Raw genomic sequence first — 22,661 nt, 5'->3', positions numbered from 1 at the left:
GTAATTATGGAGCTCTTTGTGATGCTTTGATATATGTATATGTTGTATAATGATCTAAATAGAATATTTAGCATATTCATCATCTCAAGCATTTATCATTTCTTGCTAGTAAGAATGTTCAAAATCCTCTCATCTATCTATTTTGAAATGCCCATTGTAGTCTTACTAACCATAGTCACCCTATTGTGCATGAGAAAACCAGAACTTACTTCTCCTATGTAACTGTTGATCAATCTCCCCGTACCCTCCTTCCCTCTATTTTCTCCAACCACAATTCTCCTTCTAGGAAGTAGAGATCAATTTCATTACATTCTTCATATGGGTCATATCATGTGATCGTTGTCTTCCTGTGACTGGATTTCACATAATGTCCTCAAAATAAAGAATAACACATCACTGATTTAAGACTAGAGTAGAAGGGCCAAAGGTGATTCTTGGGCATGCAAACATGTGGGTGTATGATTTTATAGTTCAAGATAAATTGTTGTTTTATTTAACCACTCAGAAAAAAAAATCCATGATTATGGAATAGATTACTTGGGACTTATACAAGCTATATAGCGAATGTCCTATTTTTATGTGTAGTGCATTACTAAAAATATGTATCAAAGTTGACTATATAAAGGCTAAAAATTAAGCTTATATGTTATGAGAATAAAGTGTTGTTGATCCAAGTATAAAAAACTAAAAGGTCTTCATTTATATTTTTCTTTTACACAACTTTTAATAACATATTTCTGGAATTTTGAATATGTTATTGCTTTGTTATCTCCTTATTCACAACTGAACAAACAGTTGGCTGGTGTTAGCACAATGAGTGTCTTATTGATTTACCTCTTTTGGCACTCAGAATGATTTCCATCCTTGTCTCAAGTATATTAGGTTTGTAAGATCTACACATCTTATATCAGCATTTTCATATTCCATTTGTTTTTATAAAATAATGAAAACAGAAAGCAATAAAATATTCAGAAACACACAAACATTGCTGATCAAATATCCTGCCAACAGTGAAACACTGCTTGGTAGTCATAAACTTGTATGCTACCTGAGTGTTTCAGCTTATCAGGGCCAAATTTAGCATATCAAACTGGTTTGGAGTATTAATGACATACAAATGAATGGATTGTATGAAAATGCAATGTACACCAGTCAAGAACAGTCTCTAGCTGGCAGTATGCCTCTGAGTCTCTTCGTGTCTTGGTTATGAAGAAAGAGCAAGCCTCCTATTTCTGGAGCCATAAAATCTTCAGGAATATTCCATAACTGATAATTATCTGGGCTTCTAGAAAGGAAAGTACATAAATCTGGTTGTTAAGCTAAAAAATGATAATAGTAATATAAATATATCAGTAATTTTGGTATATTGGTGTTCACTTTATTCTCCTTATGGGAGTATGTATTAGAAATTTTCCATTTAAAAAAAGTTAACTTACAAGGCTAAAATTCTCCCACTTAGTGCTGAGAGAAGTTTCTTACCATCCTCTCTCAAGTTTCAATTTCAGCCCTGATATGTCAACTCCTAGTTCCAAGAACCGTAGTCCAGGAACTATGAAGCTTCCAATAAGGCTTTTAAAAAAACAAACAGCTGTTTCTTGAGTTGTCATCTTTCTTTTGCCCTGTGACTTTGAGCTTTCGTATATCTTGGCAAAAGGTGCATGATTGACTTGACATTTTGATTGGACCCATGTCAGTGTGATACTTCTTTAAAGTGATTTTCCAACTTGATTTCTAATTACCATGTAAAAACATCTGGAGAATTTTTGTTGTCAATAAGCAAGCTAGAAAAAATTGGAAAAAGTTGCAAGTGGGTTTCTTTATGGTGAGGAGAGAGCCACTGTCACTGAACTGTATACCAAATAAGTGTTTACTGGGTGCCAACACCATAGGATCAGATGAACGTGGTTAGCTTTAGTCTTTTCCTTCCTTCCTGGCCAGTGAGAACTAGGTCATGGTCTGTATTAGGGCTTAGGTAGATATTTGTCAGTCACTACTCCATGCGTGTAAATGATGCTACAAAAGTGAGTTAAGCCATTGGTTGAGACTAAGGCATCCAATATCAGAATTCTAGTTTGAGTCTGAGCTGCTGTTTTTCTTATTCAGCTTCCTGCTAATGCACCTGGGAAGTCAGGAGAGGATGGCTCAAGTGTTTGTGCCCCTGCTATCCACTTGAGAAACCTGGCTGGAGTTCCTGGTCATCAGTACTTTGGAAAAGCTACCCCAGTGATTCAAAGTGCTGCAAATATGGAAAATTACTGTACTAGAGGACCCCTAAAGTATTGTTTGGGAGACTATGTCATGTAAATCTCTATGAGAGCATGCATTAGAGATACACTGATCGGAATTTGAATCCCTGCTCTCTTACTTCCAGGCTACAAAGCTTAAAAGGCTATAATTTTATTAAGTCCCATTTTTCTTCATCTTTATAGTAAAGATAATACTTGCCTCACTGAATTGTTATGAAGATTGCATATGATAGCATATAAAGCAAATAGCTCAGAACTTTGCATATATAACAGGCATTCAACAAATGATGAAGAGAAGTGTGGTTACTAATGAAGCTAATGCAGAAAAATAAATAGGTGAATAAAAATAAAAATGTCCCTAACTGAATGTGGTATGTGTGCAAGATTAGAAATTTGAGTAATGCTCACAGAACAAAGTAAACAACCCAAAATAGTCTTCTGAATATCTTCACATTTGGTAAATCTCATGAGTACAGGTTATATCAACAGGAACTATGCAACAAATGATGTTATAGAGAAATTGATTACAAAAAAGGGAAATAATAACAGCAAAATTAAATTTCCATCTTGTATTGTTCACAAAAGTAGGTTCCAACTGGATAAAAGACCTAGATTTTACAAAACCACATTTGAAATACTTAGGAAAAATAAAATAATATTGTTATAGTGTTAGAATAGAAAGGAAACTTGAAACACAAAAGGACAAATCACAAGGGAAAAGATAAAAATACTAACCACTATAAAAGTTAACATATCCATATTCCAAAAATATTATGTAGTTAAAATATATTTGCGGTATGTTAGCAATAAAGATATGCTAATCAGAATAGGTTTAAAAATCTCTAAAATCAATAAGAAAAAAACTGAAAATAGACACATTGGTAAGGTTTAGGGATTGTCCGTCCATATAAGTAGAATAAGTACATGAAAAGATATATAATTTTGTTATTTATCAGAGAATTGTAAATTTAAATTATATGAAATTAAAATTCACATTTATCAGATAGACAGATTTAAAAAATCTGAGAATTCTTTTTTTTAACTTTTATTTAATAACTATAAATTTCCAAAGTACAACTTTTGGATTATAGTGATTTTCCCCCCATAATCTCCCTCCCACCTCCAAACCATCCCATCTCCCACTCCCTCTCCCATCCCATTCACATCAAAATTTATTTTCAATTATCTTTATACACAGAAGAAGATCAATTTAGTATATACTAAGTAAAGATTTCAACAGTTTGCACCCACACAGAAACACAAAGTGTAAAATACTGTTTGAGTACTAGTTATAGCGTTATATCACAATGTATAGCTCATTAAGCACAGAGATCCTACACGGGGAGTAAGTGCACAGTGACTCCTACTGTTGATTTAACAATTGACACTCTCATTTATGACGTCCATAATCACCTGAAGCTCTTGTCATGAGCTGCCAAGGCTATGGAAGACTCTTGAGTCCACAAACTCTAGTCTTATTTAGACAAGGCCATAGTCAAAGTGGAAGTTCTCTCCTCCCTTCAGGGAAAGGTACCTCCTTCTTTGATGGCCCATTCTTTCCACTGGGATCTCACTCGCAGAGATCTTTCATTTAGGTCACTTTTTTTCCCCCATAATGTCTTGGCTTTCCATGCCTGAAATAATCTCATGGGCTCTTCAGCCAGATCTGAATACCTTATGGGCTGATTCTGAGGCCAGACTGCTGTTTAGGACATCTGCCATTCTATGAGTCTGCTGTGTATCCCGCTTCCCATGTTGGATTGTTCTCTCCTTTTTAATTCTATCAGTTAGTATTAGCAGACACTAGTCTTGTTTATGTGTTCCCTTTTACTCTTAATCCTATCATTATGATCAATTATGAACTGAAACTGATCACTTTGACTAGTGAAATGTTATTGGTACATGGCACCTTGATGGGATTGAATTTGAATCCCTGGCACGTATCTAACTCTACCATTAGGGATAAGTCCAAATGAGCATGTGCCGAACTGTACATCTACTCCCTCTCTTATTGCCACCAAGAATTCTTTTTTTGATTATTTTTTTAACTTTTATTTAATGAATATAAATTTCCAAAGTACAGCTTATGGATTACAATGGCTTCCCCCGCATAACGTCCCTCCCACCCGCAACCCTCCCCTTTCCCACTCCCTCTCCCCTTCCATTCACATCAAGATTCATTTTCAATTCTCTTTATATACAGAAGATCAGTTTAGCCTACATAAAGTAAAGATTTCAACTGTTTGCTCCCACACAGAAACACAAAGTGAAAAATACTGTTTGAGTACTAGTTATAGCATTAAATCTCAATGTACAGCACACTAAGGACAAAGATTCTACATGAGGAGTAAGTGCACAGTGACTCCTGTTGTTGACTTAACAAATTGACACTCTTGTTTATGGCCTCAATAATCACCCTAGGCTCTTGTCATGAGCTGCCAACGCTATGGAAGCCCCCTGAGTTCACCGACTCTGATCATATTTAGACAAGGCCATGGTCAAAGTGGAAGTTCATTCCTCCCTTCAGAGAAAGGTACCTCCTTCTTTGATGACCCGTTCTTTCCACTGGGATCTCACTCATGGAGATCTTTCATTTAGGTTTTTTTTTTTTTTTTTTTTTTTTTTTTTTTTTTTTTTTTTCCCAGAGTGTCTTGGCTTTCCATGCCTGAAATAATCTCATGGGCTTTTCAGCTGGATCCTCATGCCTTAAGAGCTAATTCTGAGGACAGACTGCTGTTTAGGACATCTGCCATTCTATGGGTCTGCTGTGTATCTCACTTCACATGTTGGATTGTTCTCTCCCTTTTTTATTCTATCAGCTAGTATTTGTAGACACTATTCTTGTTTATGTGATCCCTTTGGTTCTTAGTCCTATCATTATGATCAATTGTGAACTGAAATTGATCACTGGCACTTGAGATGTTATTGGTACATGCCACCTTGATGGGATTGAATTTGAATCCCCTGGTATGTTTCTAACTCTACCGTTTGAGGTAAGTCAGCTTGAGCATGTCCCGAATTGCACATCTCTTCCCTCTCTTATTCCCACTCTTACATTTAACAGCGATCACTTTTCAGTTAAGTTTCAGCACTTAAGAAGTATAGTGTATTGATTACAGTATTCAACCAAAAGTATTAAGTAGAACAAACAAACAAAAATACTAAGAGGGATAACATATTAAGTTGCTCATCAACAGTCAAGGTGAGGGCTGATCAAGTCACCGTTTCTCATAGTGTTCATTTCACTTTAACAGGTTTCCTTTTTGGTGCTCAGTTAGTTGTCACCTATCAGGGAGAACAAGTGGTATTTGTCCCTTTGGGAAGGCTTATTTCACTCAGCATAATGTTTTCCAAATTCCTAACAGGGATTCCTCTAGTTAAAATTTAAACACCTAAGAATAATTGTGTGTTAATTACAGAGTTCAACCAATGATACTAGAAAAAAAAATACTAAAATGGATAAAGTATTACATTGTACATCAACCGTCAGGACAAGAGCTAATCAAGTCACTGTTTCTCATACTGTCCATTTCACTTCAACAAGTTTCCCCTTTATTCCCACCAAGAATTCTTTTTTAAAAATAGTTTATTTAAAAGGTAGAGACAGGGAGACAGGGAAACATCTTCTATCTACTTGTTCACACCTCAAATGCCTTTGACAACCATGGCTGGGCCAGGCCAAAATCTGGAGCGTGAACACAATGCAGTTACCCCTATGGTTGGGAGATATCCAACAACTTAATCTATTACTTGTCTCCCAGGGTACACATATGTGGGAAGTTAGAATGGAGAGGGAGCTGAGACTTAACTTAGGCACTCCAATATATAATGCAGTCATTCCAAGAGGTGGCTTAACTACTATGCCAAATGACCATTCCTAACAATTCTCTAAACTGCTTGTGGAATTGCAAATTGTTATGACAATTTTGTGAGAAATGCTTGCTTATATCTATCAGGGGCATGATCAAGAGTGACTCTATTCAGACATGACATAGAGAAAAATTGGAACAAACATTAGTGCCATCAAATGAAGAACTGATAAATGAATTGTGGAAATAATATAAAATAGTACTCTTCCAGAATGAAAATTATTGGGCTAAAGATACATTTATAAATGTGGATTAATTTCACAAATAAACTTGTTTTTTTAAGATACTTTGTTGAGTACAGTGTGCATATCAAGAAATGCACTTAAGTGTACAGATACAAGAGGGTTTGGGTCATCTGATTGCACTCATAACAAAAACACCCAACTTAAAAACAAAGAATTATTAGTACCCCAACTGTCCTCACTATTCTCCCCTCTCCCTTTCTTTTTTTATCATGTGAAATAAGAGTATGTTGTCATTTATGTGGTATGATTCAATGAAGCTTTTTATAGCTATATACTGAATCATATGATATCCACAAAATTTTTATACCCTATATATTAACTACCACAAATAAAAGAAAACAAGATATTTGTCTTCTTGGGTCTGGCTTAGTTCAGTTTTACAAATACTATATTACATTTTCATTGTTCAAGAAAGAAATTCTATAGCTATTAGTAGTCATTCCGAATTCTCACTCCTCATCTTCTCCCTGTGATTCCAGACCCATGCTTTAAAATTGATTGTGGTGATAGTTACAGAACTATGTGAACATACTAAAAATCACTGAATCGTACACTTTAAAGGGGCGAATTGTATAACACATGGATTATTTTCTCAACAAAGCAGCTTTAATAAAACATTATAGATAGATACACATGACTCATTACCAAAATCCTTTGAATAGTCCACTTGATAATGTGTAAATTGTGGTCCAAATAATACACACCATCCAGTTTCATGTTAGAAGACAGCTGGGAAGACAAAGAGAGAAAGAGTGACAGGGAGAGGTAGAGAGAGGTGAAAGTAAAAAAGAATAAATTTCAACTTCTATTTTTTAAGCCTTGAAAGAAATATGGAAAAATGTGAAGACTTGTTATCCTGAGGTTGCAACCAGAGGATTTTAAAATATAGTATTGCGTGTATTTGTACCTGTGCATATCTTGTCTGTCCTTTCAACTTGATGCCCTCATTTGTATCCTTCGAATCCTTGTGCTTCTATTCACTATTTGAAATTTGATGACCTGTACCTTGCACTACAAACTTCTATGCATTTTCTCCTGTAGTTGTCATGAAGGAGTTACTATCATCCTATCTTGGACAGATGAGGAAAATGAGTCTCAGAGAAGGGAAGTGACCTTCCCTGATTACACTGCTGTGACTGGAAGGTTGGCAGTGGGACTTCAGAGCCCGCATTATTAACCACGGCACTTTGGAGAAGATTGAAACTACTTGAGTGTGTAACCACGATGTTTAGCATGTAAAGTCACCTTCCTTTCTCAGTGATGAGAAAAAGATAAAACGAATAATGGAATGAGATGCATGGTGGGCTTTCATAGAAAGAGCAGAAAATAGGGAGGAAAAGTCTGGAGACTTCCCAGGCAAGCTCATGTCCTATTTCTTGAGTTACTCATATCCTGTGAATCCCTTGAATTTTCTACCCTCTGAATCCCAACACTTAACTTCCTTTCTCTGCATAGGAAGTTTTCCTTCACATTTGCGAAATGTTAGGGTTTGGAGAAAGGCAAGGAAATTAGTATTGACCAAATCATTAAATTCTGTGCCTCATTTAAGTGTTGTTGCACATTTAACCATTACATCAACATTAATCTGGGAAATATTGTCTCTCTAGACATTAAGATAAAGTATAAGCAACTAAGTATCAAGAAAATTCAGTTTCTAATCCTAGAATGAGAAGTGCAGGTCAAGTATATGTGCAATATAATTATTTTTACTTAAATGACCATTTAAGTCCCCAATCAACAAAGGCTTACCCTTCAGGTTTCAACATCACAGTAGTAATTGGTTCTTTGACCTGTTCAATTATTTTAATAGTAGACATTCAAACTGAAAAACAGGTCCATATGAATACTGTTGAGATCTTTTCTTCACTACCCAAGTACCAGGTGAGAAATTAAAGAGAAGAAAAATTCATAATTGGAGTTACTTCTTCATTAACTGAGTCTGAGGGGACATTCTCTGTGACTTTTTTCTGGAGAACTGAGTGCTCCTCTTGGCCTTAGATTCCACATAAGTGGCTTCCAATGGAGGAAGTTCCCAGCTGCTCTCCATACTGCCATGTACTTTTAAAATTGGAATGTATGGAAATTTATGTCAGATTGGGTCAGCAAAAGAAACTCAGAATGTACTTGAGTTCTGACCCTCTTTTTCTCTCCTTCAGACCCAGCCTATGCAGGAGACACATAAACTTTCAGCTTTGTAGAGCATGCAGGGGCTCCTAGCGTGAGGGAGTCTTTCAGTTTTCCAGGGCTGTATGTGACTGAACGACTAAGTGTGTCTAATTCAGGGAGAAATTGTCATTATACTGAAGCTGAACTCTGCAACTGGCTTTATCAGTAGCAAAGGATGGCATTTTAATCTTCATTTCAGTTTGCTTACTTATTTTCCTAATTGGCTCTAAAATGAAGATGAGAAGACAAAACACAATTTACTAACTTCCGCCCTCTAAAATCTTTACACAAGTGATGGACATTTGATCTAGCAGTTAAGACGTCGGTTGAGATCCAAGATGGCTGAATAAGGTGTAGCCACACTAACTTCAGCTGCTCTGGGATACGAAAAGAACAAGGGAGGACCGTGTTTCCAGGGATCTGCCTGATGGAAATTTTTGGAAAAGAACTGAAAAAAAAGACAGTGAAGAGTGAAAACTCCATGGGACAGGAAAGAGATTAGGGACAGCATTGCAACCAGCCACATGGCACTGCCAGCTGTCAGCCACTATCCACCATGAGGAAAGGTGGATCCACAAGGAAGGAAAAAATTGCCACATGACCTGCCACTCACAGTTTTAGCTGAGAGGGAATCCCACAGTCATTCATGACTATTACTTTAGCCTTGGGAGGTGACTGGAGTCTGAGCTACTGCTAGGCTTGGAGCAAGGAACCCAATCTGCTTCTTTCCCTCTCCTTTCCTGCAGAATGCCATACTTAACGGTGAAAAGTAGAGCCATGCCCCTTTGTTCTGCACGTACTAGTATCAGAATCAGCATCAGGAGATTCCATCTTCTTAAAGAGAAATGCCAAATTACCTTCAGAGGATCTCCAATTAGATCGACAGCTGATTTAACATCAAAAACCCTATAGGCTAGAATAGAATAGAGAGACATGGTTCAAGTCTTAAAAGAAAAAAAAAAAGAACTGTCAACCCAGAATACTGTACCCTACAAAGCTCTCATTTATGACTGAAGGTGAACTAAAAAAACTTCCAAAAAACCCTGGAATTTTAAAGAATTTGTGACCATTTGTCCAGCCTTACAATAATGCTTAAGGATGTTCTAAACATAGAAACACATAAAGATAGCCATCATTATGAAAGAAGCTGAAGGCAGAAAATATCCCAATAAAAGTACCAAGGAAATTCAAAGCAAACAACAGGAAAATTTATGGAAAAATGACAAGAACACATCATTACTTATCAACATAACTTTGAATGTAAATGGCCTAAATTCTCCAGTTAAAAGATACAGACTGAATGGTCCTTAATGTGTTGTACTATGCAAATTAACGGTAAAACTACTACTCAAACAGTACTTTATACTTTGTGTATCTGTGTGGGTGCAAACTTTTGAAATCTTAGTATTTACCAAGTTGATCTTCTGTATATAAAGGTAATTGAAAATGAATCTTGATGAAGAATGGGATGGGAGGAGTAGGAAATGGGATGGTTGCAGGTGGGAGGGAGGTTATGGGGTGAAAAGCCACTATAATCCAAAAGTTGTACTTTTGAAATTTATATTTATTCAATAAAAGTTTAAAAAAATTAAAAAAATTTAAAAAAACAAGATCCAATTATTTACTGTCTGCAAGAAACACATCTTACCACAAAGATACACACAGACTAAAAATGAAAGGATAGAAAAGAATATTCCATGCCAGTTGAAATCAAAAAAGAACAGGAGTCACCATCCTGATATCAGACAAAACAACTTGAACACAAAAACTGTTAAAAGAGACTGGGCATTATATAATGATTAAAGAATCAATTCAACAGGAAAATGTGACAATAGTTAACATATATGCACCCAATACCATGGAAGCTGGCTATTTAAAAACAATATAATTGGTTCTACAGGGAGACATAGACTCCAATAAAATTATAATGGGGGGACTTAAACACGCCCACTTTCATCAATGGACAGGTCAATTAGACAAAAAATAAAAAGAGAAACAACAGAGCTAATCAACACTATGGACCAAATGGACCTAATTGATATCTACAGAACATTTTATCCCACAGCTAAAGAATACACATCAGGGCATGAAACTTTCTCTAGGAGAGACAAAATTCTAGGCCATAAAGAAAGTATCAACAACAACAACAACAACAACAACAAACTGAAATACTACCATGTATCTTTTCTGATCACAATAGAAAAAAACTGGAAATTAACAACTTCAGAAAATATGCAAATACATGGAGACTGAACAACATGTTTCTGAATGAACAGTGAATCATGGAAGAAATCAAAAGGGAAATAAGAAAATTCCTGCAAAACGAATGAAGATGAAAACACAACATATCAAAACCTATGGGATATTTGAGGAAGTTTCTAGCAATCAGTGTCTACCTCAAGAAATTGGAAAGGCATCAAATACATGGTCTAAAAATGGACCTCAATGATCTAGAGAAACAAGAACAAACTACAAAAATGGTAGGAAGAAAGAAATAAGAATAGAGAAGAAATAAAAAGTGATACAAAAGATCAGTGAAATGAAGAATTTTTTAAACAAGAATTAACAAAATCTACGGGGCCGGCACTGTGGCATAGCAGGTGAAGCTGCTGCCTGCAGTGCTGGCATTCCATATGGATGCTGGTTCAAGTCACAGCTGCTACACTTTTGATCCAGTTCTCTGCTATGGACTGGGAGAGCAGTAGATTATGACTCAAGTCTTTGGGCCCCTGCACCTGTGTGCTCTAGTGCTTGGGCCCTTGCACCCATGTGAGAGACCCAGAGGAAGCTCCTGGCTCCTGGCTTCATATCGGTGCAACTCCAGCCATTGCACTCATCTGGGGAGTGAACCAGCAGATGAAAGACCTCTCTCTCTCTCTCTCTTTCTACTTCTGTTTCTCTGTAACTCCACCTTTCAAATAAATAAATAAATCATCAAAAAATTAACAAAATCTATACACCATTGGTACAACTAACCACATAAAGAGAAAGAAGAATCAAATCAATAAATCAGAAATGAAAATGCAAATTTACAATGGATATAACAGAAATATGAAGAATCATAAGGAATTACTACAAATTGGAAAATCTAAAAGAACTGGATAGATTTACGGTCACACATAATCTAACAAAATTAAGTCATGAAAACATAGAAAACCTAACGGGCTAGTAAGCAACACAGAGACTGAGTCAGTAATAAAGACCTTCCCAACGAAGAAAAGCCCAGGACTGGATGGAGTCACTCCTGATTTCTACCAGACTATAAAGAACTAACTCCAACTCTTCTCAAGCTATTCAAAACAATTGAGAGGGAAGAAATCTTCCCAAAGGCCTTCTATGAGGCCAACCTTACCTTATGTATAAAACCAGAGAAAAATACAACAAAGAAAGAGAAATAGAGAACAGTATCACTGATGAGCATAGATGCAAAAATCCTCAACAAAATATTACCTGAACAAATCCAACAATGCATCAGAGAGATATTTGTCTGGACCAAGTGGGATTTATCACTGGTATTCAAGGAATGTTTCAACATATGCATATCAACTGTGATACATCACATTAACCAATTGAAGAATAAAAACCATATGATTGGATTTTTGTGCAAAGTGTAATGAATGATCAAGTTTCATACTTCTGCAGGTAGACATCCAATTTCCCCTGCACCATTTGTTATAGAAACTATCCTTGCTCCAGGCATCAATTTTGGGTCCTTTGTCAAAGATAAGTTGGTTGTAGATTCATGGATTGATTTCTGGAGTTTCTATTCTGTTCTATTGGTCTATGAGTCTGTTTCTGTGTTAGTACCAGGCTAATTTGATTATACCTGCCCTGCAGTATGTCTTGAGATCAGGTATTTTGATGCCTCTGGCATATTTGATTGTATAAGATTGTTTTAGCCATTCAGGGTCTCTTGTATTTCCATATAAATTTTGGCATATGCTTTTCTAGATCTGCAAAGAATTCTGTTGGTATTTTGATTGGGATCACATTGAATCTGTAAGTTGATTTTGGTAGTATGGACATTTTGATAATGTTGATTCTTCTTCCATGAACATGAAAGAATTTTCCATTTCTGAATGTCTTTTATATCTTTCTTCAGTGTTTTGTAATTTTCAACATAGAGATCTTTTACATCCTTGGTTAAATTTATTCTAAGGTACTTAATTCTTTTTGGAGCTATTGTGAATGGGACTGATCTTAAAAGTTCTTTCTCAGCCATGACATTTTCTGTGAATACAAAGGCTATTGATTTTTCCATGTTGACTTTATATCCTGTCACTTTACTAAACTCTTTTATGGGTTCCAATAGTCTCTCAGCAGAGTCTTTTGGTTCCCTTCTGTAGAAGGGATGATTCTATATATAGAATCATTTCCTCTGCCAATAGGGATAGTTTGATTTCCTACTTTCAAATTTGTATCCCTTTGATTTCTTTTTCTTGCCTAATGACTCTGGCTAAAACTTTCATGGCTATATTGAATAGCCATAGTGAGAGTGGGCATACTTGTCTGGTTCTGGATCTTAGAGAGACTGCTTCCAGCTTTTCCTCATGCAATAGGATGGTGGTCATGGGTTTGTTATAAATTGGACTTGAACAGGCATTTTTCAAATATGAAGTTCAAGTGACCAATAGATACATGAAAAAATGCTCAGGATCACTAGCCATCGGGGAAATGCAAATAAAAATCACAATGCATTTTCACTTCACCCCAGTGAGAATGGCTATACGACAGAAATTAAAAAAAAAAAAAAAAAACAATAAATGCTGGGGGAGGATCTGAGGAAAAATGTACTCTAATCCACTGATGGTGGGAATGTAAGCTGGTATAGCCATTGTGGAAGACAATATGGACATTCTTCAAGAAATCTGAAAGTAGATCTACCATGTGATCCAGCCATCACAATCCTGAGAATTTACTCAAAGGAAATGATATCAGCATGTGAAAGAGTTATCTGTACCCCAATCTTTATAGCAGCTCAGCTCACAATAGCTAAGATATGGAATCAACTCAGATATCCAAACACTGATGACTGGACAAAAAAAATGTTGTTTATGTACACCATGGAATACTACTCAGCCATCTTGTGCAACAAAATGAATGCAGTGTAAACCATTATACTTAGTGAAATAAGCCAGAACCCAAATGACAAATATCATACTTTTTCTCTGATCTGTGGGATGACAAATACAGTTTTTTCTCTGATCTGTGGTAACTAAATGTAATATATATGAGTGAAATAGGGGATTCCAATTCAAGCCCATCAAGGTGCCATGTACCAATGCCATCTCACTAGTCCAAGTGATCAATTTCAGTTCACAGTTGATCATAATGATAGGACTAAGAATCAAAGGGATCACATAAACAAGACTAATGTCTGAAAATACTAACTGATAGAGCAAAAAAGGGAGAGAACGATCCAACATGGGAAGCGGAATACACAGCAGACTCATAGAATGACGGATGTCCTAAAGAGGATTCTGGCCTCAGAGTCAGCTCTTAATGCATTTGGATCCAGGTGAAAAGCCCATGAGAGTATTTCAGGCATGAAAAGCCAAGACACTCTGGCAAAAAAAAAAAAAAAATGACTAAAATGAAAGATCTCCACGAGTGAGATCCCAGTGGAAAGAATGGGGCCTGTCGCTCCCCCTCTTCATGGAGGAGCAACACAAGACCCTGCGCTGTTCTTTCGTCTGCTCGGCCCTCCCCGGGTTTGCTGCTGGTTCTTCCCGGGTTGGCTACTATCCCTTCCACCTCCGTGGAAGGGCAGTTCCCCCTGGCCACATTCCCCACTTCCGCAGGGGAGCGGCACACCGCCGGCCGGGTCTCTCGGGGGCTGCACGGGTGTTCCTTCAGCTAGATGTTCCCCTTAGATGTTCCTGGTGCATGCCGTCTCTCTCCTCCTTTATAGTCCTCCTCCGCCAATCCCAACTCGGCTGCCCACACGCCGAGTACGCTGCTCTCCTCCAACCAGGAACAAGTCCTACAGTTAATTGGTTGAACTGGAGGCAGCTGTGCGGAAGCTGTTTACTTCTCTCCCAGCGCCATATTGTGGGAGAGCAGATGCATAGAATAAGTCCTAATTCCAGTAACAGTCTAGTCCGGTTTGCTCCCCACAGGGCCATCAAAGAAGGAGGTACCTTTCCCTGAAGGGAGGAGAGAACTTCCACCTTGACTATGACCTTGTCTAAATATGATCAGAGTCTGTGAACTCAAAAGGCATCCATAGGCTTGGCAACTCATGACTGGAGCCTAGGGAGATTACTGATGCCATACACAAGAGTGTCAATCTGTTAAGTCAACAACAGGAGTCACTGTGCACTTATTCCTCATGTAGGAACTCTGTCCTTAATGTGTTGTCCAATGTGAATTAATGCTATTACTAGTACTCAAATAGGATTTTTCACTTTGTGTTTCTATGTGGGTGCAAACTGTTGAAATCTTTACTTAATATATACTAAATTGATCTTCTGTATATAAGAGAAATGAAAATGAATCTTGATGTGAATGGAAGGGAAGAAGGAGAGGGAAAGGGGAGGGTTGCGGGTGGGAGGGAAGTTGTGTGGGGGAGAAGCCATTGTAATCCGTAAGCTGTACTTTGGAAATTTGTATTCATTAAATAAAAGTTAAAAAATATTAAATTAAAAAATAAAATAAAAAAGTAAAATATATATATATATATATATATGAGTGAAATAAACTTTTTTGTTTTAGATCTAATGATTGTTTAGAGCCCTTGTCTCTTCTATTAAGGGATACTGTTTTTTCTTATTATTATTAGTTGTTGAATTCTTTACTTAATGTAGTATTTATCTTCTGATCACAAAGTAAACTGAAAGTATGTCACTGTAAAAATTAAAAGAAAGAATATGAAGGGAAGAAGGTAGATGGAAGTGTGGATGGGAGGGAGGGTAGGGTGGGAAGTATCACTATGCTCCTAAATCTTTAAATATATGAAATAAGTGAAATTTGTTCACCATATATAAATTTATAAAAATATCAGTTAATATGCCTATATCACATATTAGAGTGTTGGGGTTAGATGCTCTGATCTAGCTTCTGACTCCAGCTTCGTGCTAATGTTCACCTTTGAAGGCAGTAGATGATGTCTCATGTTGTGTCCCTGCCAACCATGTGGTTCAGTGACATTGCATTCCCGGGTCATGGCTTCAGCTCCAGTCATTGTGAACATTGGAGGAGTGAGCCTGTGCATGGGATCTGTCCATCTGTCTATAAGTCCCTCCCTCCTCCCCCACTTGTCCAATAAAATTTGTTTTGAAAGTATCTCCTCATAAAAAACAATCAAATCTTGACATAATATCGCAGGAAGATAAATAAGAGGGGGCAAAAAGAAAAAACAGAGCAGTGAAAAACTGTAGCATAGTCCTAAACTCAGCTCTGGGGGAGATTGGATAGGAATAAAGCCAACAATTTTTGAGGAAGAGAATTTGTGTTATTTTAAAATGGCTTATTGAAGGAAATAATGGTAACAGCAAAGTCAATAAAGTGCATGATGCAGAATAAAAAGCAATGAAGTCTGGGGTAAAGGCAAACTCTATTGTATTCAATAGAAGGAATCATGGGAGTAATAACAATTATGTTCTTTTTATTACATGAACAAATAAAATGTTTGCAACTGAAACCACTGATCCCAATAACTTGGAGTGCTTGAGAAACATAACAAGCATTCAGATTCTTTTTGTTGTTGTTGTTGTTAAATCAGTTTAGTGCTTATGGTATATTATCAATATCACTAAAGTGATATCTGCTGGGAAAAGAAGTCACTCCAGAATTATAAGGCAATTACATCTTAGAAAGTATGTAAGCACTGTTCTCTTCAGAGCTTTTCTGAAGGATTTCTTTATTATTATTATTATTATTATTATTATTATTGCTGGAGAGTAAAATCAGGACATTGGACAGAGCTCTAGTATTCCCGAGTGCTCAAAATTAAGGAACATACTTAAATTTCATCTACAAGATCAATATGGTAGGAAAATACAAAAGCAATTCTAGGTGCACAAGATAAATCTTAGTTTATCCCTTCTGTACCACATCTGTAGTTCCCAAATACAGGGCTCTGAAGCCTTATGATTGCATTGATTGTTGCTGGTCATTCCTGGTTTATGATTACTCAATTTAATGTTAAAAATTTTGGGGCAAAACTGTTCCTTTCCTGGGACAGAATATAGTATCCACAGTATTCTTTTCTACCTACTCTGTACACCTACAACACAAATTGTCCTGAATTCTCCAACTACATGAAGAAGTTAGCTGTCCTTCCTCTGGGTAGATGACAAGAGTCTATGCTTTGGGTGTCATTCTGAGAAAACAAAGCTTTAATGCAAAAGGAAAATTTTCTGGCCTTGCTGTTCTAGGTCAAGGCATTGCACCTAACTTGGTCAGACCTTACTGCAAAATGCTCTGTAGCAAAATTTCTAAAACCAGTGCATTTATGAATGAGCAGGAATGAGAGTGTAGAGAGAAGAATTGGCCTACATAATAGATGACTTTTTGTGGAGATAATGATGATAGCCATGGTATAGAGCACCACAAGAATTTAGTACTATCAGAGTACCAGAAGGGTGTGAAGAGATACCAAAAGGTGGGGAAAGACTGCCCCAGATTTGCCCTGTTTTATATTTCCTCTGCTTGAAATGATCTTTTGATTTTTTTTTCTTGTTGATGAATTCTTCCTCATTCTCCAAGGCTCAATCTAAATGTGACTTTTCTATAGAGCTGATTGGCACTCCCTCTTGCTCCTCTGTCTCCAGTCAATGCTTTGTCTTCTTCCCCCACACCAGAAGGGATAATACTTTGATCTTCTGTGTGGTGATGGTCATATCCTCTTACTGACCTGTCTCTCATTGAATTAAAGGAGTCTGGACACTTGTCTGCTACTCCACCAGAGGGTGGAAGCCTTGAAATGAGAGCTTGTGCCTTACTTCTCTTTATATTCTCAGAGATTACTGGTAACCCAATAGACAGGCAATACAGGTGAGAACAAAACGATGAATTAATGAATGAATAAAGAAGCAATTAAATGTTTATCAGTAATTCTTGCTGAATGATTGGTAAGAAACTATCCCTGGCAACTTTCCTCTTGTCTAAACTCAAACCTTAGAAATCACTTGATTCCCCTTTCCCACTTACATCTCTTCCTCTTGATTCTATGCCCTAACTTGCTCTATCCTCTTTCCCTTTCCCTATGCTAGCATTTTCCATACCAACCACACATCCCTCCTCTCAGCAGGCTGGTTGGCAGCATTACTGACTGTCCACAGGTCGTTCTAGTCCCCTCCACTACCACCATTCACATGCTGGCCAGTTTATGCCGAGAGTAAAATGCGTGTGTTTATAGAGATAACTTTAGAAAGAACTTGCTAACTCTAAGAGGCATATGAAAAATGACAACAAGTTAAATTATCTGGGCTGTTAGGGAAGTCAATAAAAGAAACTGGAGAGATGTGTATATGGGGCCCTTATTGTTCATGATAGCCTCAGAAGCTCAAAAGCGGACTCCCCTGTGTAACTGAGGGGAACGTTCTACAAGATGAAAACATTCCAGGCACTGTTGGCTCTAACAGTGGCATTAAACAAGTTTCCATAAGGGGTGGAAATAAAACCAGATCTAATAACAAGGACACTTGTATGACTGCACGATGAGAAGAGGAAAGACACAACTATGTAGAAAGGATGGCCCTGACACGCAGGGGTGCCAGGCAATTCACAAAATCCTGTGTGGGTGTAAGCTTTGGCCTGACACTTTAATAACACAAATAGCTCATTCTAACTGGTGTTAGCTTATGCTCCCCCTTGGCCTTTCTGTTCTATTTCTTGCTGAAAGCAAATAACCTATTATTAACTCCTGCTAATATGTGGTGGTTTTAGTTTTGGCTCTTGAAGCTGAGTCTTGGGAACTGGTGAATAAGACAACATTTTTCTTCACTTTCTATTGTGAAAACATTATTGGTATTTCTCTTCTTTCCTATGCTTGGGAAACTCAGTCGGGTGCTGAATTTTAGTGAGGATACAACTGTACTTTCAAGCTCAGCATTGATTAATCATGATCTTTTCTAAAAAAGCAGAAAATGGAGATTATTTTTGCAGTGAAGACTTCCCTTGAAGAATTTTACTTTCTTTTTCAAAGATGTATTTATTTATTTATTTATTTGAAAGGCAGAGTTACAGAGAGGCAGAGGCCGAGAGGGTGGGGATATTTCATGCATTTTTTTCATACCGCAAATGGCCACAATGGCCAGACCAAGGCTGATCTGAAGCCATGATACTTCCGGGTCTCCCATGCAGGTGCAGGGGCCCAATCATTTGGGTCATCTTCTGCTTTCTTGGTCATAGCAGAGAACAAGATCAAAAGTGGACAGCCGAGACTCAAACCAGTGCCCATATGGCTGGCACATCAAGCTGGCACTTCAGGTGATGGCTTTACCCACTATGCCACAGCAACAGCCCAAGACTTTGCCATTTTTTTTAAAAAAAATATTTATTATTTATTTGAAAGGCAGAGTTAAAGAGAGAATGGGAAAGATATTGAGAGAAATGTTCTATTCACTGATTTACTCCCTAAATGGCCTCAATGGTCAGGTCTGAGCTAGGTTGCAGTCAGGTGCCATGCGCCAGGAGCTTCACCCAAGGGCAGGAGCCCAAGGATTTGGGCCATCCTCTGATGCTTTCCTGGACACATTAGCAGGAAGCTGGATCAGAAGTGCATCAGTCGGGACTCAAACTGATGCCCAAAGGGGATGCTGACATCACAGGCAGTAACTTACCCATTACATCACAACACCAGCCCCAAGTTTGACTTTTCATTCCTATGATGGGTAGTCTAATTTGGTTTAGAGGATACTGTGAAATTCATTTGGAAAAAAATGAAAGGACCACAGAGGAGTAAAGGCAACTGCCATTTCTTTATTTATAACACAATTTATTTTAAAAGAATCTTAACCAAATACCTGCTCCTGAGTCTACATAAATCTTTTAACATATAATAGAAAATCCTATAAATCAGTATTATAGCAATGCAACTTTTTATCAATATAATTCATTAAGCTTTCCTAACAATAAACTCAGTTGTCACATGAGGCTTCTTCCAGATTAATTTTTCCCTTCTTGTGGATGATAATCCTTTTTGCCAATGTGTCTGTACTTTACATACTGATTTATATTTTTTGATACATAGAGGATCATGTGACACAAAATAGCATGTTGGATGGGAATTCTGTTTTCTGCACCTCTTATACCATTAGCCCCTCACAAATAAATTCTGAATGTTAAAATATTGAATAAGGAATAAGTTCTTAAATGCCCATCAACAGAAGGCTGGATAAAGACATTATAGGAATGTACTCTATACACAGCAGTAAAAAAAAAATGAAATCTGATCATTTGCAACAAAATGGAGGAATCTGGAACACATTATGCTGAGTGAAATAAGACAGTCCCAAAGGAACAAATATCATATGTTCTCCCTGGTCAGTGACAATTAATTGAGCACCTAAAAGGAAACCTGTTGAAGTGAAAAGGACACTATGAGAAGCAATGACTTCATCAGCCCTTGTATCAACTGTTGAGAAACAACTTACTATTTTATTCCTTTTAGTATGTTTTGCTCTACCTAATACCATTGGTTGAACTCTTTAATGAACACACATTTTTTCTTAGGCATTTAAGTTTCACTGAAAAGTCATCTCTGTTAAATATAAGACGGGGAATAAGAGAGGGAGGAGATGTACAGTTTGGCACTTGCTCACACGGACTTACCCCTAATGGTAGAGCTAGAAATGTGCCAGGGATTCAAATTCAATCCCATCAAGCTGCCATGTACCAACGCCATCTTACTAGTCAAAGTGATTGGTTTTGTGGGGAGCAATTCGGACTAGACTGAGTTACTGGAATTAAGACTTATTCTATGCATCTGCTCTCCCACAATATGGCGCTGGGAGAGAAGAAAACAGCTTCTACCCAGCTGCCTCCAGTTCAGCCAATGAACTGTAGGACTTGCTCCTGGTTGGAGGAGAGCAGCGTACTCGGCGTGTGGGCAGCCGAGTTGGGATTGGCGGAGGAGGACTATAAAGGAGGAGAGAGACGGCATGCACCGAGGAACATCTAAGGGGAACACCTGTGCAGCCCCCGACAGAGCCGGCCGGCAGTGTGCCGCTCCCCTGCGGAAGTGGGGAATGTGGCCAGGGGGAACTGCCCTTCCACGGAGGTGGAAGGGATAGTAGCCAACCCGGGAAGAACCAGCAGCAAACCCGGGGAGGGCCGAGCAGATGAAGAGAACAGCGCAGGGTCCTGTGTCGTTCCTCCACGAAGAGGGGGAGCGACATAATGGTGCCGTGACTCGGATAGGAAACTTAGGACGGATAGGAAACTTAGGAGGGAAGAAACGGGAAGAAGTGGAAAGTACCGGAGAGAGAGACTAGCAAGGAGCCTAGGGGAAAGCTGGACGGAAAGGGTGCCGGAGGAAGCTATTGAAAGCCTAGGCATAGACTCGGATATGGACTGTGGGAAAGAAGTTAGGATTGAAGGCAAAAGTGAAAGCTTTCATAGACTCGGATGTGGACTATGGCGGGGAAGCTAGGAGATTGAAAGCGAAAGTGAAACCTGGAGGAGGCTTGGACTCGGATACGGACTGTGGGAAAGAAGTTAGGATTTAAAGTGAAAGCAAGAAGAAACTTAGACTCAGATACGGACTGCAGGTTGAAAGTGAAAGTGAAACCTATAAGAAACTTAGACTTGGATACGGACTGTGGGGAGAGGCCAGGAGAAATGAGGGAGGAATATTGTTGGAAGAAAACTTAGGGAAACATACCGGTAGAGAAAAATGTTAGGGAGGATGAAGCCGCGAGTGCAGGCCAAGCCATCTTGGAATTCTTCAAGTCAGCCCGGGGAGCAAGAGGCGAAGATCTGGAACCAGAAGCAGAGACGTGGGCCGCCAGGTTGGAATTCGCCAGGTTAGTCCGGGGAACTTGGACTGAATGCCGGTGGTGGCGGAAACATTCGCGGAAGCCGCCGCGTGCAGAGAGAGCACGGGGCGTGAATAGATAGGGAACGCGGGGCTGGCGCAAGGCCGTGGTGCGGGTGCGAAGTGCGTGGAGACCGCGGAGCGTGCGCGCAGAGCCGGGAACCCGCCGGCGGGGCGAGGCGCCGGGAAGCCGCGCAGAGCCGTGAAGCTGCCGCGGGGCAAGGTGCCGAGAAGCAGCCTCAGGCGGGCGCCGGGAAACCGCGGGGATAAGAGAAACAGAAGTTTTAGAAGTAAAATGAGAGAAATAGGAATGCTGGAAGATAGAAGTAAAATGGGAGAAATAGGAATGCCCGGAGATAGAGAAATAGAGAAAGGCCTCCCCACAACACAGCAATGAGAGAGCTTGGATTCGGTCTGCCTGATTAGGGCGATAAGCACCAGCAGGCAGCTCGACCAGAGTATGAGCTGCAGGTCACCGAAGATAGGCACGAATCAACACCAATAAGCCTCCCCACAATATGGCAATGAGAAGGCTTGGATTCGGTTTGCCTGATAGGGCTTGTAAGCACCTGCAGGCAGAGCAGAGCATGCGCTGCAGGGCACCGAACACAGGCACACATCAGCGCCTAAAAACCTCCTCACAACATGGCGAAGAGAGGACCCGGATTCGGTTTGCCTGATTGATAGGACTTGTAAGAACCTGTGGCAACTCTAGCAAGCAGAGCAGAGTGTGTGCCACGGGGCACCGAAGACAGGCGCGTATCAACGCCAAAAAATAAAAAGAAAGGGGGATCTGTGGGGAGCAATTCGGACTAGACTGAGTTACTGGAATTAAGACTTATTCTATGCATCTGCTCTCCCACAATATGGCGCTGGGAGAGAAGAAAACAGCTTCTACCCAGCTGCCTCCAGTTCAGCCAATGAACTGTAGGACTTGCTCCTGGTTGGAGGAGAGCAGCGTACTCGGCGTGTGGGCAGCCGAGTTGGGATTGGCGGAGGAGGACTATAAAGGAGGAGAGAGACGGCATGCACCGAGGAACATCTAAGGGGAACACCTGTGCAGCCCCCGAGAGAGCCGGCCGGCGGTGTGCCGCTCCCCTGCGGAAGTGGGGAATGTGGCCAGGGGGAACTGCCCTTCCACGGAGGTGGAAGG

General features: G+C 39.0%; 1 long non-coding RNA gene across 3 annotated transcripts in view; it reads left to right on the top strand.

Annotated features, from left to right (window-relative positions):
- The window catches only part of LOC149123713 (uncharacterized), a 593,545-nt gene that overhangs the window by 519,421 nt on the left and 51,463 nt on the right, over positions 1-22,661 (top strand). Inside the window, exon 7 of one of the 3 annotated variants that reach the window (XR_016214013.1) lies at positions 2,104-2,455. The exons of 1 other annotated variant lie outside the window; for it this stretch is intronic. This is a non-coding gene — a long non-coding RNA (uncharacterized LOC149123713). Of the gene's footprint in view, positions 1-2,103; positions 2,456-22,661 lie in introns of those variants that run through there. One more of the 3 variants, XR_016214007.1, reaches the window with a different exon arrangement.

The sequence above is a fragment of the Oryctolagus cuniculus genome, chromosome 10, assembly GCF_051225735.1.
Source record: "Oryctolagus cuniculus isolate XC-2025 breed Fujian yellow rabbit chromosome 10, ASM5122573v1, whole genome shotgun sequence".
Taxonomy (NCBI): Eukaryota; Metazoa; Chordata; class Mammalia; order Lagomorpha; family Leporidae; genus Oryctolagus; species Oryctolagus cuniculus.
This window is presented reverse-complemented; position numbering and strand designations above follow the sequence as displayed.